This window comes from Triticum urartu, chromosome 6A (genome assembly GCF_056163025.1).
Source record: "Triticum urartu cultivar PI428250 chromosome 6A, HENAU_Tu73, whole genome shotgun sequence".
In the NCBI taxonomy this organism is placed as follows: Eukaryota; Viridiplantae; Streptophyta; class Magnoliopsida; order Poales; family Poaceae; genus Triticum; species Triticum urartu.
Window position 1 is genome coordinate 433,391,679 of NC_141878.1, and position 12,902 is coordinate 433,404,580.

Consider the following 12,902-nt stretch of genomic DNA (forward strand, 5'->3'; position numbering starts at 1 on the left):
GGATGTTTATGGGCTTTATTATACACTTTCATATTATTTTTGGGACTAACCTATTAACAGGAGGCCCAACCCAAATTGTTGTTTTCTTGCCTATTTCGGTGTTTCGAAGAAATGGAATATCAAACAGAGTCCAAACGAAATGAAACCTTTGGGAGAGTTATTCGGAAGCAATCCAGGAGACTTGGAGTAGACGTCAGGGAAGCTTCGAGGAAGCCACGAGGCAGGGAGGCGCGCTCTACCCCCTGGGCGTGCCCCCCACCCAAGTGGTCCCCTCGTGGCTCCCCTGACCAACTTCTTTCGCCTATATATGTCCATATACCCTAAAAACATCTAGGAACACAATAGATCGGGAGTTCCGCCGCCAGAAGCCTCCGTAGCCACCGAAAACCAATCTAGGCCCGTTCTGGCATCCTGCCGGAGGTAGGGATGGCAGTTTTGCCCATGGGTATGGGTACCCGCGGGTACCCTACCCGAAAACAGTGGGCATGGATAAGACTTTTTACTACTTCATACACATGGGTAATGGGTATCCATACCCGCAAAATGCATGGGTAGGGTATGGGTATGAAATTATACCCATGGGTATCCCAATGGATACCTAGAAAAATTAATAAATAAATTAAACCCTATAATACCTACGGTGATTGGCATTGCAAGTTTGCAAACTTGTTTTTTTAAGTTAGTTTGTAATGAAGATTAAGACATTTGTGTGTCAATCCACATTGTGAAATTTTGATGTAAGTGCAAACCGGATTGTGATGGCCGAGTACCTAAATTTAGTTTTAGGCCCTTTTCTTGGCTTACCTTTATCATGCCAATGTTAGATACTATACCCATTGGATATCCATTGGGTATAATATACCCAATGGGTATAGGCATGGGTACCAATTTGTGCCCATGGATATTGAAATGGATGGGTATAGAAAAAAGATTTGGGTACGGGTTTGGGCAGAAAAAGGTCGTACCCGCCCATACCCTACCCATTGCCATCCCTAGCCGAAGGGGGGAATCCCTCTCTAGTGGCCATCTTCATCATCCCGGTGCTCTCCATGACGAGGAGGGAGTAGTTCACCCTCGGGGCTGAGGGTATGTACCAGTAGCTATGTGTTTGATCTCTCTCCCTCTCTCATGTTCTTGATTTGGCACGATCTTGATGTATCGCGAGCTTTGCTATTATAGTTGGATCTTATGATGTTTCTCCCCCTCTACTCTCTTGTGATGGATTGAGTTTTCCCTTTGAAGTTATCTTATCAGATTGAGTCTTTAAGGATTGAGAACACTTGATGTATGTCTTGCATGTGCTTATCTGTGGTGACAATGGGATATCACGTGATCCACTTGATGTATGTTTTGGTGATCAACTTGCGAGTTTCGTGACCTCGTGAACTTATGCATAGGGGTTGGCACACGTTTTCGTCTTGACTCTCTGGTAGAAACTTTGGGGCACTCTTTGAAGTTCTTTGTGTTGGTTGAATAGATGAATCTGAGATTGTGTGATGCATATTGTATAATCATACCCACAGATACTTGAGGTGACATTGGAGTATCTAGGTGACATTAGGGTTTTGGTTGATTTGTATCTTAAGGTGTTATTCTAGTACGAACTCTATGATAGATTGAACGGAAAGAATAGTGAAAGTATGAGCCCTAGGCCTTGTTTTGAAGCATTGCAATACCATTTTCGCTCACTTTTATCATTAGTTACCTTGCTGTTTTTATATTTTCAAATTACAAAAACCTATATCTACCATCCATATTGCACTTGTATCACCATCTCTTCGCCGAACTAGTGCACCTATACAATTTACCATTCTATTGGGTGTGTTGGTGACACAAGAGACTCTTTGTTATTTGGTTGTAGGGTTGTTTGAGAGATACCATCTTCATCCTACGCCTCCCACGGATTGATAAACCTTAGGTCATCCAGTTGAGGGAAATTTGCTACCGTCCTACAAACCTCTGCACTTGGAGGCCCAACAACGTCTACAAGAAGAAGGTTGTGTAGTAGACATCAAGCTCTTTTCTGGCGCCGTTGCCGGGGAGGTGAGTGCTTGAAGGTATATCTTTAGATCTTGCAATCGAATCTTTTTGTTTCTTGTTTTATCACTAGTTTATTTTATAATAAAAGAGAACAAAAAATGGAATTGAGTTTGCCTCATACGCTTCATCTTTTTCATATCTTTCATGAGAATGATGGAAAGGAAAATTGTGCTCAAGTGCTAGAAGAAGTCTCTAAAATGTTTGGCATTAAATCTTTGAATGATGAGCATGATTGCAATGTTGTTAGTATGAACTCCTTGAATATCCATAGTACTAATGATGATTGCACTAGTCATGATGAAAATGTCTCTTATAAGCATGTCATCTTTTGTGGAGTGCATAGAGTTTGCAAGTACACACCAAATAGGGGAGATAGATTTTGCAAGAGGCATAATTATTTAGAAACCAAATGGTTGCAAGAGAGGCTAGATGTTTGTGCTGAAAATTTAAAATTTCTTCGCCATACTTGTGAACTTTGCAATGAACATGGTCATTTAAATCTCCAATGCAAATTGTTTCATGATCGTATCGTGTCCAAAAATTGTGATGATTTGATTTCCCTTGCACATCATAATGAACTTAGTTTGCTTTTGGTTTATGAAGAAATGAAACATATAACTAAGCATATTCCAGAATATAACCTTGAGAAATTCCTCGATATTGATCTAGAAGAAATTTTTATGTATTGTGTGGTGAATTGCATTGAAAATCCTTATATTGCCAATTACATAAAGAAAAGAAAAAAAATAGAGGATGAAGATAATACTAATGAAAGGGAAGAGGCTTCCCAATATCCTCTTATTATTTCTTATGATGAATCAGGTAACGAGGAGGAGCCTTCTATTCAACCAATCTCATCAATAAGGGGCTCCAAAAAGAGGATTGAACCCACACATAATGTGATGAAGAAAAAGAAAAGACGGAGAAGTAAAGGTAAAAAGGTATCCCTCCCAAATGATGTTGCCCCTATTACTCATTGTGATGATGATAATTGCTATACTATTGGTGCTATCCATACTATTAATGATGAGAGTGATTATGCTTATGATATGAAAAGGCCCAAGCTTGGGGATGCTATGTTTGATGAGAATGACATGTTTGAGAATATATTTGCTGCAATTAATGTTTGTCCCAAGCTTGGGGATGCTATGTTTAATGAAGATGATATTTCTAGCCTCCCAAGTTTTGATATGCAAATTTGTTATGATGATAGCATGCCTCCTACTTATGATGATTATATTGATGAAAGTGGGTTTTGAAGAGTGTAAACTTTAGGAAGTAATGATCCCACTATTTTGGAGGATGTTTAATCTTATTGTGATAATTATGCAAGTGGATTTCGAGAGGTCATGACTTTATTTAGTAATGATTCCACTATCTTGGAAGAGGTTTCAATTGATTATGATGAGAACAAAGTTGCTACTTATGATGATTATTGTGATGATACTTATGCTATAAAAAGTAATGATGATTATATTTATAAAACTTGTCATGATTATTATTACCCCTTTTCTGAACATTACTCTTTTAATATGTAAACAATTTATAGTATTCGAGTTTCTTATGATACTCCCACTATTCCGAATGAGAAGAATTTAGCTTATGTGGCGAGTAATAAAATTTCTATGCTTGTTGATCATGAACAGAATACTTTATGTGATAGTTATATTTTTGAATTAATTCATGATTCTACTGAAAATTATTATGAGGGAGGAATATATGCTTGTAGGAATTGCAATAATATCAAGTTTCCTCTCTATTTGCTCAAAATATTGAAGTTATGCTTGTTTTTCTTTCCTATGCTAGTTGATTATTGTTCCCATAAATTGTTTGCTCACAAAATCCCTATGCATAGGAAGTGGGTCAGAATTAAATGTGCTAGTCATATTCTTCATGATGCTCTCTTTATGTTTCAATTCTTATCTTTTATGTGAGCATCATTGAAAGCATCATGCCTAGCTAGGGGAGTTAAACGATAGCGCTTGTTGGGAGGCAACCCAACTTCATTTTTGTTCTTTGCTTTTTTTTCTCCTGTTTAGTAATAAATAATTCATCTAGCCTCTGTTTAGATGTGGTTTTATGTTTTAATTAGTGTTTGTGCCAAGTAGAACCTTTGGGAAGACTTGGGTGAAGTCTTTGCGATCTTGCTGTAAAAAACAAAAACTTTAGTGCTCACGAGATTAGCTGCCATTTTTTACTGGAGAGTGCAATTAAGTTGATTCTTTTTGAAGATGATTAACACAAAAATTACTCAGGTCCACCAATTTATTTGAGAATTGTTTTAGTTCCAGAAGTATACGTTTGATACAGATTACTACAGACTGTTCTGTTTTTGACAGATTCTGTTTTCATTGTGTTGTTTGCTTATTTTGATGAATCTATGAGTAGTATCGGAGGGTATGAACCATAGAGAAGTTGAAATACAGTAGATATTACACAAATATAAATAAAGAATTATTCCACAACAGTACCTAAGTGGTGATTTATTTTCCTATACTAACGGAGCTTACGAGTTTTCTGCTAAGTTTTGTGTTGTGAAGTTTTCAAGTTTTGGGTAAAGATTTGATGGACTATGGAATAAGGAGTGGCAAGAGCCTAAGATTGGGGATGCCCAAGGAACCCCAAGGTAATATTCAAGGACAACCAAGAGCCTAAGCTTGGGGATGCCCTGGAAGGCATCACCTCTTTCGTCTTCGTTCATCGGTAACTTTACTTGGAGCTATATTTTTATTCACCACATGATATGTGTTTTGCTTGGAGCATCATTTTATTTTCTTTTGTTTTGCTTGCTGTATGAATAAAATACCAAGATCTGAAATTCTTAAATGTTAGAGAGTCTTCACATAGTTGCATAATTATTCGACTACTCATTGATCTTCACTTATATCTTTCAGAGTAGTTTGTCGTTTGCTCTAGTGCTTCACTTATATCTTTTTAGAGCACGGCCATGGTTTTATTTTATAGAAATTATTGATCTCTCATGCTTAAATTATATTATTTTGAGAGTCTTTTAGAACAGCATTGTAATTTTCTTTGGTTATGAAACTAGTCCTAATATGATGGGCATCCAAGTTGGGTATAATAAAAACTTTCATATAGAGTTCATTGAATATTATGAGAAGTTTGATAATTGATTGTTTTGAGATATGAAGATGGTGATATTAGAATCATGCTAGTTGAGTAGTTGTGAATTTGAGAGATACTTGTGTTAAAGTTTATGATTCCCGTAGCATGCACGTATGGTTAACCGTTATGTGATAACTGACTCAAGTCTGCACCGCGATTAAACAACTCTTGGTAACCTTCATCACTTACGAGTTTGAACTCGATCACGTCATTCCTAGCCTGCTTTGCTATATCCTTGTCGTGCCGATTTTAACTGTGCTACCTGGTCCTTCTTCCCGGAGCAAAAATTTCGACGGTGATCTAATCTTACGTCGATATTCCTCCTTGTATCAATTCTCCTTGCACAATAAGCTTGATTCCGAGTTTGTGTCGTACCAATGGTTTCAATAACTTTTCGCTTCATCATTCCGTTGACTTGATGTCATTGCCGATCGATTACATCTTCATGAAACCTCCCAACAATTTTGTCGTAATCATTGTAAAAAATTTGACTTCTTCCAAGTTGTGTGTCGAATTCAGGATGAGAAATACCATCCTTGCCCCTCGATGATTTTTTTCATCGACAACATTCTTGCCTTCCCCCAACACAAACTTGTTCATGTTTTGTGTTGTATCTTGATTTCCTTGCTATCTAGCTTATGATATGTTCTACCTTGGAGTATTACAATATGTTATGTCGAGGATGTTGTGAGAATTGCTCCACCTCTTAATAATTCTTAGTATAGTGATGCTTCTCGTCATCACCATCCTTTTCTTGGTCCCCGTGTTCCAACTGGAGTACCAATAAGTGAACTCTGTTGTAAGAATTTAATATTCCTAGCAACCCTATTGCTTCTGAGTTAATGGTCAACAATTCCAATTTAGTGCACTGGTTGCTAAATCGCCATTCCAATGTTAGTCGTGCAACCCAGCCCATATTTCGAGTGCACCGTTCAACCAATGTTTAATTGTGGATGTTTTCCTCGAACATACATCATTATATTGTACTGTTTGATCTGACAAATGTTTTCTCCTTGTTCACATAATTGTGGAAATCTATCTTGTTGGAAATCTTGAGGATTGTCGCTGACTCAATCAGCCACCTCCTCATCTCTCCTTGATTTAATGATGAACTCATGATTCAGAACTTGCTTCCATAGTTCATTTCCCGAGAATCTTGCAACTCAATCTCGTCAAATTGTGTTGCACCCCTTCCTTCTTAGGCATCATGAGTCTGAGGTATCCTGACACCAATCAGATCTGAATCTCGGTTAGATATGATGATTAGAACATATTCCCAAGGGTTATAACATTTGTCTTTGACTCGATAAGGTGATGGCATGCCTAGCACACCTGGCCGGAGGACCTATTGTTATAGTTTCATTTTTTGCAAGGTTAGCCATTCTTCCATGAGGAAATTATAAGACATATTCTATGAGTTGTCCCTGATGGATCCTTTCTGTATACAAAGTCTGGTCCTTGCTTGAAACACCATATCATTGCTACCTCGAAGCTTGACTATGATACTTCGATCATCAACAAAAACATTGCATGTGTGATGCTAAATGTTTCTTGGTCAATTATTCAAATAATGTTGTATGGGTAACATCATGATTATTCCTTGCCTCTTTATCTAAATGGTTAGGTACTTGCTCTCCTACCCTGTATACCAGGTTCTGCTTGTTCCTGGGAAGGGTATACTCCTAATACTTGTGTGTAATCACAATTTTCCTTGCCATTATCCTGATTAATCTATTAATCACATTTTCCTTTCCATTGTTCTGTTTAACCTTCTTGATCTATATGATCTAAGCAGTAACGATTCCCTGCTTATGAAAACACCTCGGTGTACACCCCTGTCAGTAAGACCTCGTTACTATTGTTGTAACATTCCATTAACTGCCGGTGAACGAGAACCTTGCCTATTGGTCTGCCTCGTTACAATGGGCAAGAAAATGGTTCTCTTCGTCCCCCGTTGTTGGTACCGACATTGTTCCCAACATAGCTGATAGACTATCCTCTCACATGCCTTGCTTTCTGTGCAAGATGCATCACCCTTCCTACTCTTAACCCACATGGTGGACCCATAACCCACAGGTCCACAGGATCGAAACCTGACTCTCCTGTACAACCCTAATTCTAATGTATTCCTTACACTTGGCTTCGTGTGTAATTCACGAGCTAAATTCTACCATGTTTCATCCTGGTGTCAAACACCATATTATTCTCGTCGGTCAAGACCCCATTCCAGCTTCTGGTTAGGCATCGAATGACTGCCTACCCGTTTAAAACTTTGGTACCATTGCTTATTGCTCTCAATGCATTCACTGAAATACTACTCGTAGGGTACTTCGTGTAACACTTTCTGAATTCGCCGTCAGATGCACAGACTTCATGGAGATACGTTCCTCCAAAGTTTCCCCCCTTGTCGCGTCCGTAGAACGATGAAGATCCTGAACAAAGGATGATGACTTGATCATGACGGCCAGAAACAAAGGAATGAAGACATCAACATAATGAATCAAGCTCTTCAAAAGGGTAGCCAAGACAGAGAAGACCCGTTAGAATTTCGCAACCAGAATTTTACCCCCCTTACTACACCGCTTAATCTCGGGACGAGATTTCTTATAGTGGGGGAGATTTGTGACGCCCGGATAATCAAGCTACAGTAATCCACTGCAAATGATGTCTTTTCATAGTCTTACTATTGCTAAGTCCCACGTTAAATCAAACCCATTTGAATTCAAATTCCAAAATTAGTCAAACAATAAAAGTTTTCGAACGTTAAAACTAAAATGTTCCGAGTGTGTCGGATATTTCATAAGTAATGTGGGTGATGAAACTACACTTTTATAAAATAATTTAATGCATCAAAGTAATTAAAACATCATTTAAAATAATTAATAAATATTTTTAATTCGATAAATAATTGTAAACTAAGTTAAAATAATGTTGGGACATTTTATCTCAGCGGGTTTTGGTAAGTTACTAATTTAGAATTAAGTTTTGTAATATTCCAAAGTCATTTGAGATCTAAACTGAAACAAAACAGTAAATAAAATAAACGAAAGGCAAAATAAAAATAAAAGGCAAAGCCCCCCCCCCCCCCCCCCCCCCCCCCCCCCACACACACACACACATTGGGCCTCGGCCAAGCTGGCTATCCATCCGACCGGCCCAGCCGACCACCCCGCTGCCTACTGGCCTACTAAACCACCGACACCACAAGCCCCCTCCCCGAATTATCTCCTGGAACGGATCGGGAGAGGAGTTCCCGATCCCGATCTGCCGGCGCCCCGCTCGCCGGTCGGCCGCCGCCTGGCCGGCCACCGCCGCACCACCTCGTGGGAGCCCCCTCGGCCCCGTCGCCCCGTCGCCGCCCACCAACGCAACTGTTCGCCGTCTCCGCCCGTCGCCCCGCCGGCGCCACACCACCGCCGCTACTGCCTCGTCGTCGCCCTGTTGCTCCGACGCCTCTGGCCCTCCTCGAGCTCGCCCCGCGCTCACTGTGAGCCCCCTGCCGAACCCCTGTTTTCCCCCTTGTTAGCTGTCGTAGGTCGCCGTAGCCTGAGCTACTCGCTGCGACCATCTACACGTGCCCCTCGCCGCCCCGCCTAGCTTGCCTCGCGCCCCTGCTCATGCTCGCTCTGCCATAGCTGTCGCCTCCCTCCACCGCAGCCCCCCTGCTACCTTCACCTCCGCCTACCCTGCCGTGGCCGCCGGCCAGCCCCGCGCGCTGCTCCTGCGTCTGTTTGTCGTGCCTGCACGCCGCCGCCTGGAAGCGCCCGCCTGGGCCGCCCCTTGCCGCTCCCAACCCCTCACCACCGGCCCCAGGCCACGGGCCTCCCCCTGCTCTGGCACCCTGCCGGGTCCGCCGCCCCGCGCGCCCCTGGGCGTGCGCCCACTCGGCCAGCGCCCCGCCAGCCTCGCCCCGCTGCGCTCGCCGGCACCAGCCCCGTCGCCCGCTGCCCGTAACCCACCACACCCGCTAAGGCCCTGGCCTATGACACGGGGGGCCACCATAGAACGTAAAAATATATATATATAAATAAATAAATAAATTAGAAATTAATTAACTTAATTAATTTTGATTAATTAACTCAACTTAATTAACATACTAATTAAACTGTTAACTGTTAATTAGTGTAGGGACAATGACGAACGGGCCCCACTGGCCAGTTTGACTGGTCAGCGATCAGAGTTGACTGCTGACATCATGCTGACATCAGCATGCACTTTTCTGGATAATATTGAATTAAAGTAATTAAATAAATTCTAAAATGATTTAAATCTTTTAAAATTAATATAAAATAAACCGTAGTTCGGATGGAAAAACTTTGTACATGAAAGTTGCTCAGAACAACAAGACGAATTCGGATACGCAGCCCGTTCGTCCGCCAGGCATCCCTAGCATAGCGAACATGCAACTTTCCCCCTCCAATTCATCTGTCCGAAAACGCAAAACACCAGGGATATTTTCCCGGATGTTCCCCCTTCACCGGTATCACCTCATACCGCGTTAGGGCACGCCTAGCACCGCTACTTGTCATGTCATGCATCGGTATGCATTTGTTTGCATTGTATTCAATGTTTCTTCCCCCTCTTTTCTCCGGTAGACTACGAGACTGACGTCACTGCTGGTGCCCCGATCGACTACGCGGTTGACGACCCCTACTTGCCAGAGCAACCAGGCAAGCCCCCCCTTGATCACCAGATCTCGCCTATTCTTCTCTCTACTGCTTGCATTAGAGTAGTGTAGCATGTTACTGCTTTCCGTTAATCCTATCCTGATGCATAGCTTGTCCTTGCTACTATTGTTGTTACCTTTACCTGCAATCCTAATGCTTAGTATAGCATGCTAGTTTATCATCAGTGGCCCTACATTCTTGTCCGTCTGCCATGCTATACTATCGGGCCATGATCACTCGGGAGGTGATCACGGGTATATACTTATATATATATATATATATATATTATGATACTTGTGGTGATTAAAGTCGGGTCGGCTCGTAGAGTACCCGCGAGTGATTCACGGATTGGGTCCGAAAGGATGTTTGTCCGGACGGCCCTCTGGGTGAACCTTTGTGGCGGAGCAACAGGGCAGGTGGAGACCGCCTAGGAGAGAGGTGGGCCTGGCCTTGGTCGGCGTCCGTGGTTATTTCAAAATAACATGCTTAACGAGATCTGGGTATTTGATCTGAGTCTGGCCACTCGCCTATACGCACTAACCAACTACGCGGGAACAGTTATGGGCACTCGACGTCGTGGTATCAGCCGAAGCCTTCGTGACGTCAGCGACTGAGCGGCGCGCGCCGGGTTGGACTGGAACGCCTGCTCTTGTATAAGGGAGGCTAGGTCTGCTCACCGGCCGCGTACGGGATGTGTAGGTGTGCAATGGGCGATGGGTCCAGACCCCTGCGACATAGGATTTAGACCGGCGTGCTGACCTCTCTATTGTGCCTAGGTAGGGCTGTGACGTGTTGATCTTCCAAGGCCGGGCATGACCCAGAAAAGTGTGTCTAGACAAAGGGGATCGAGCGTGTTGGGAAATGTGGTGCACCCCTACAGGGAAGTTGATCTATTCGAATAGTCGTGTCCCTCGGTAAAAGGACGACACGGGGTTGTACCTTGACCTTATGACAACTAGAACCGGATACTTAATAAAACACACCCTTCCAAGTGCCAGATACAACCGGTGGTCGCTCCCTCACAGGGCGACGAGGGGAGGATCACCGGGTAGGATTATGCTATGCGATGTTACTTGGAGAACTTACTATCTACTCTCTTCTACATGCTACAAGATGGAGGCTGCCAGAAGTGTAGTCTTTGATAGGACTAGCTATCCCCCTCTTATTCTGGCATTCTGCAGTTCAGTCCACTGATATAGCCTCTTTACACATATTCCCATGCATATGTAGTGTAGCTCCTTCCTTGCGAGTACTTTGGATGAGTACTCACGGTTGCTTTGCTCCCCTTTTTTCCCCTTTCTATATCCGATTGATGCGACCAGATGTTGGAGTCCAGGAGCCAGACGCCACCGTCGACGACGACTACTACTACTCGGGAGGTGCCTACTACTACGTGCAGGCCGCTGACGACGACAAGGAGTAGTTTAGGAGGATCCCAGGCAGGAGGCCTGCGCCTCTTTCGATATGTATCCCAGTTTGTGCTAGCATTCTTAAGGCAAACTTATTTAACTTATGTCTGTACTCAAATATTGTTGCTTCCACTGACTCGTCTATGATCGAGCTCTTGTATTCGAGCCCTCGAGGCCCTGGCTTGTAATATGATGCTTGTATGACTTATTTTATTTGTAGAGTTGTGTTGTGATATCTTCCCGTGAGTCACGTTTGCGTGTATGATTAGTGTACGGTCAAAACGGGGGCGTCACAACTAATAGATTTTTGCAATAAGTATGTGAGTTCTTTATGACTAATGTTGAGTCCATGGATTATATGCACTCTCACCCTTCCACCATTGCTAGCCTCTCTAGTACCGCGCAACTTTCGCCGGTACCACAAACACACCATTTACCTTCCTCAAAACAGCCACCATACCTACCTATTATGGCATTTCCATAGCCATTCCGAGATATATTGCCATGCAACTTTCCACCGTTCCGTTTATTATGACATGCTTCATCATTGTTATATTGCTTTGCATGATCATGTAGTTGACATCGTATTTGTGGCAAAGCCACCGATCATAATTCTTTCATACATGTCACTCTTGATTCATTGCACATCCAGGTACACTGCCGGAGGCATTCATATAGAGTCATATTTTGTTCTAAGTATCGAGTTGTAAGTAAATAAAAGTGTGATGATCATCATTATTAGATCATTGTCCCAGTGAGAAAAGGATGATGGAGACTATGATTCCCCCACAAGTTGGGATGAGACTACGGATGAAAAAAAAGAGGCCATAAAAAAGAAAAGGCCCAAAAAATGAGAGAAAAAGAGAGAAGGGGCAATGCTACTATCCTTTTACCACACTTGTGCTTCAAAGTAGCACCATGATCTTCATGACAGAGAGTCTCCTATGTTGTCACTTTCATATATTAGTGGGAATCTTTCATTGTAGAACTTGGCTTGTACATTCCAATGATGAGCTTCCTCAAAATGCCCTAGTTCTTTGTGAGCAAGCAAGTTGGATGCACACCCACTTAGTTTCTTTTGAGCTTTCATACACTTATAGCTTTAGTGCATCCGTTGCATGGCAATCCCTACTCACTCACATTGATATCTATTGATGGGCATCTCCATAGCCCGTTGATACGCCTAGTTGATGTGAGACCATCTTCTCCTTTTTTGTCTTCTCCACAACCACCATTCTATTCCACCTATAGTGCTATGTCCATGGCTCACGCTCATGTATTGCGTGAAGATTGAAAAAGTTTGAGAACATCAAAAGTATGAAACAATTGCTTGGCTTGTCATCGGGGTTGTGCATGATTTAAATATTTTGTGTGATGAAGATAGAGCATAGCCAGACTATATGATTTTGTAGGGATATCTTTCTTTGGCCATGTTATTTTGATGAGACATGATTACTTTGTTAGTATGCTTGAAGTATTATTATTTTTATGTCAATATTAAACTTTTGTCTTGAATCTTATGGATCTGAATATTCCTGCCACAATAAAGAAGATGACATTGATAAATATATTAGGTAGCATTCCACATCCAAAATTTTGTTTTTATCATTTACCTACTCGAGGACGAGCAGGAATTAAGCTTGGGGATGCTTGATACGTC

At 42.1% G+C, this 12,902-nt stretch overlaps 1 long non-coding RNA gene across 1 annotated transcript; it reads left to right on the top strand.

Moving 5' to 3' along the window:
- Nucleotides 1–8,368: 8,368 nt before the first annotated feature.
- LOC147965564 (uncharacterized) lies at nucleotides 8,369–11,477 on the top strand. Its single transcript, XR_015608430.1, has 3 exons — nucleotides 8,369–8,653; nucleotides 9,762–9,836; nucleotides 11,156–11,477. It is a non-coding gene; the product is annotated as an uncharacterized LOC147965564 (long non-coding RNA).
- Nucleotides 11,478–12,902: the final 1,425 nt, after the last annotated feature.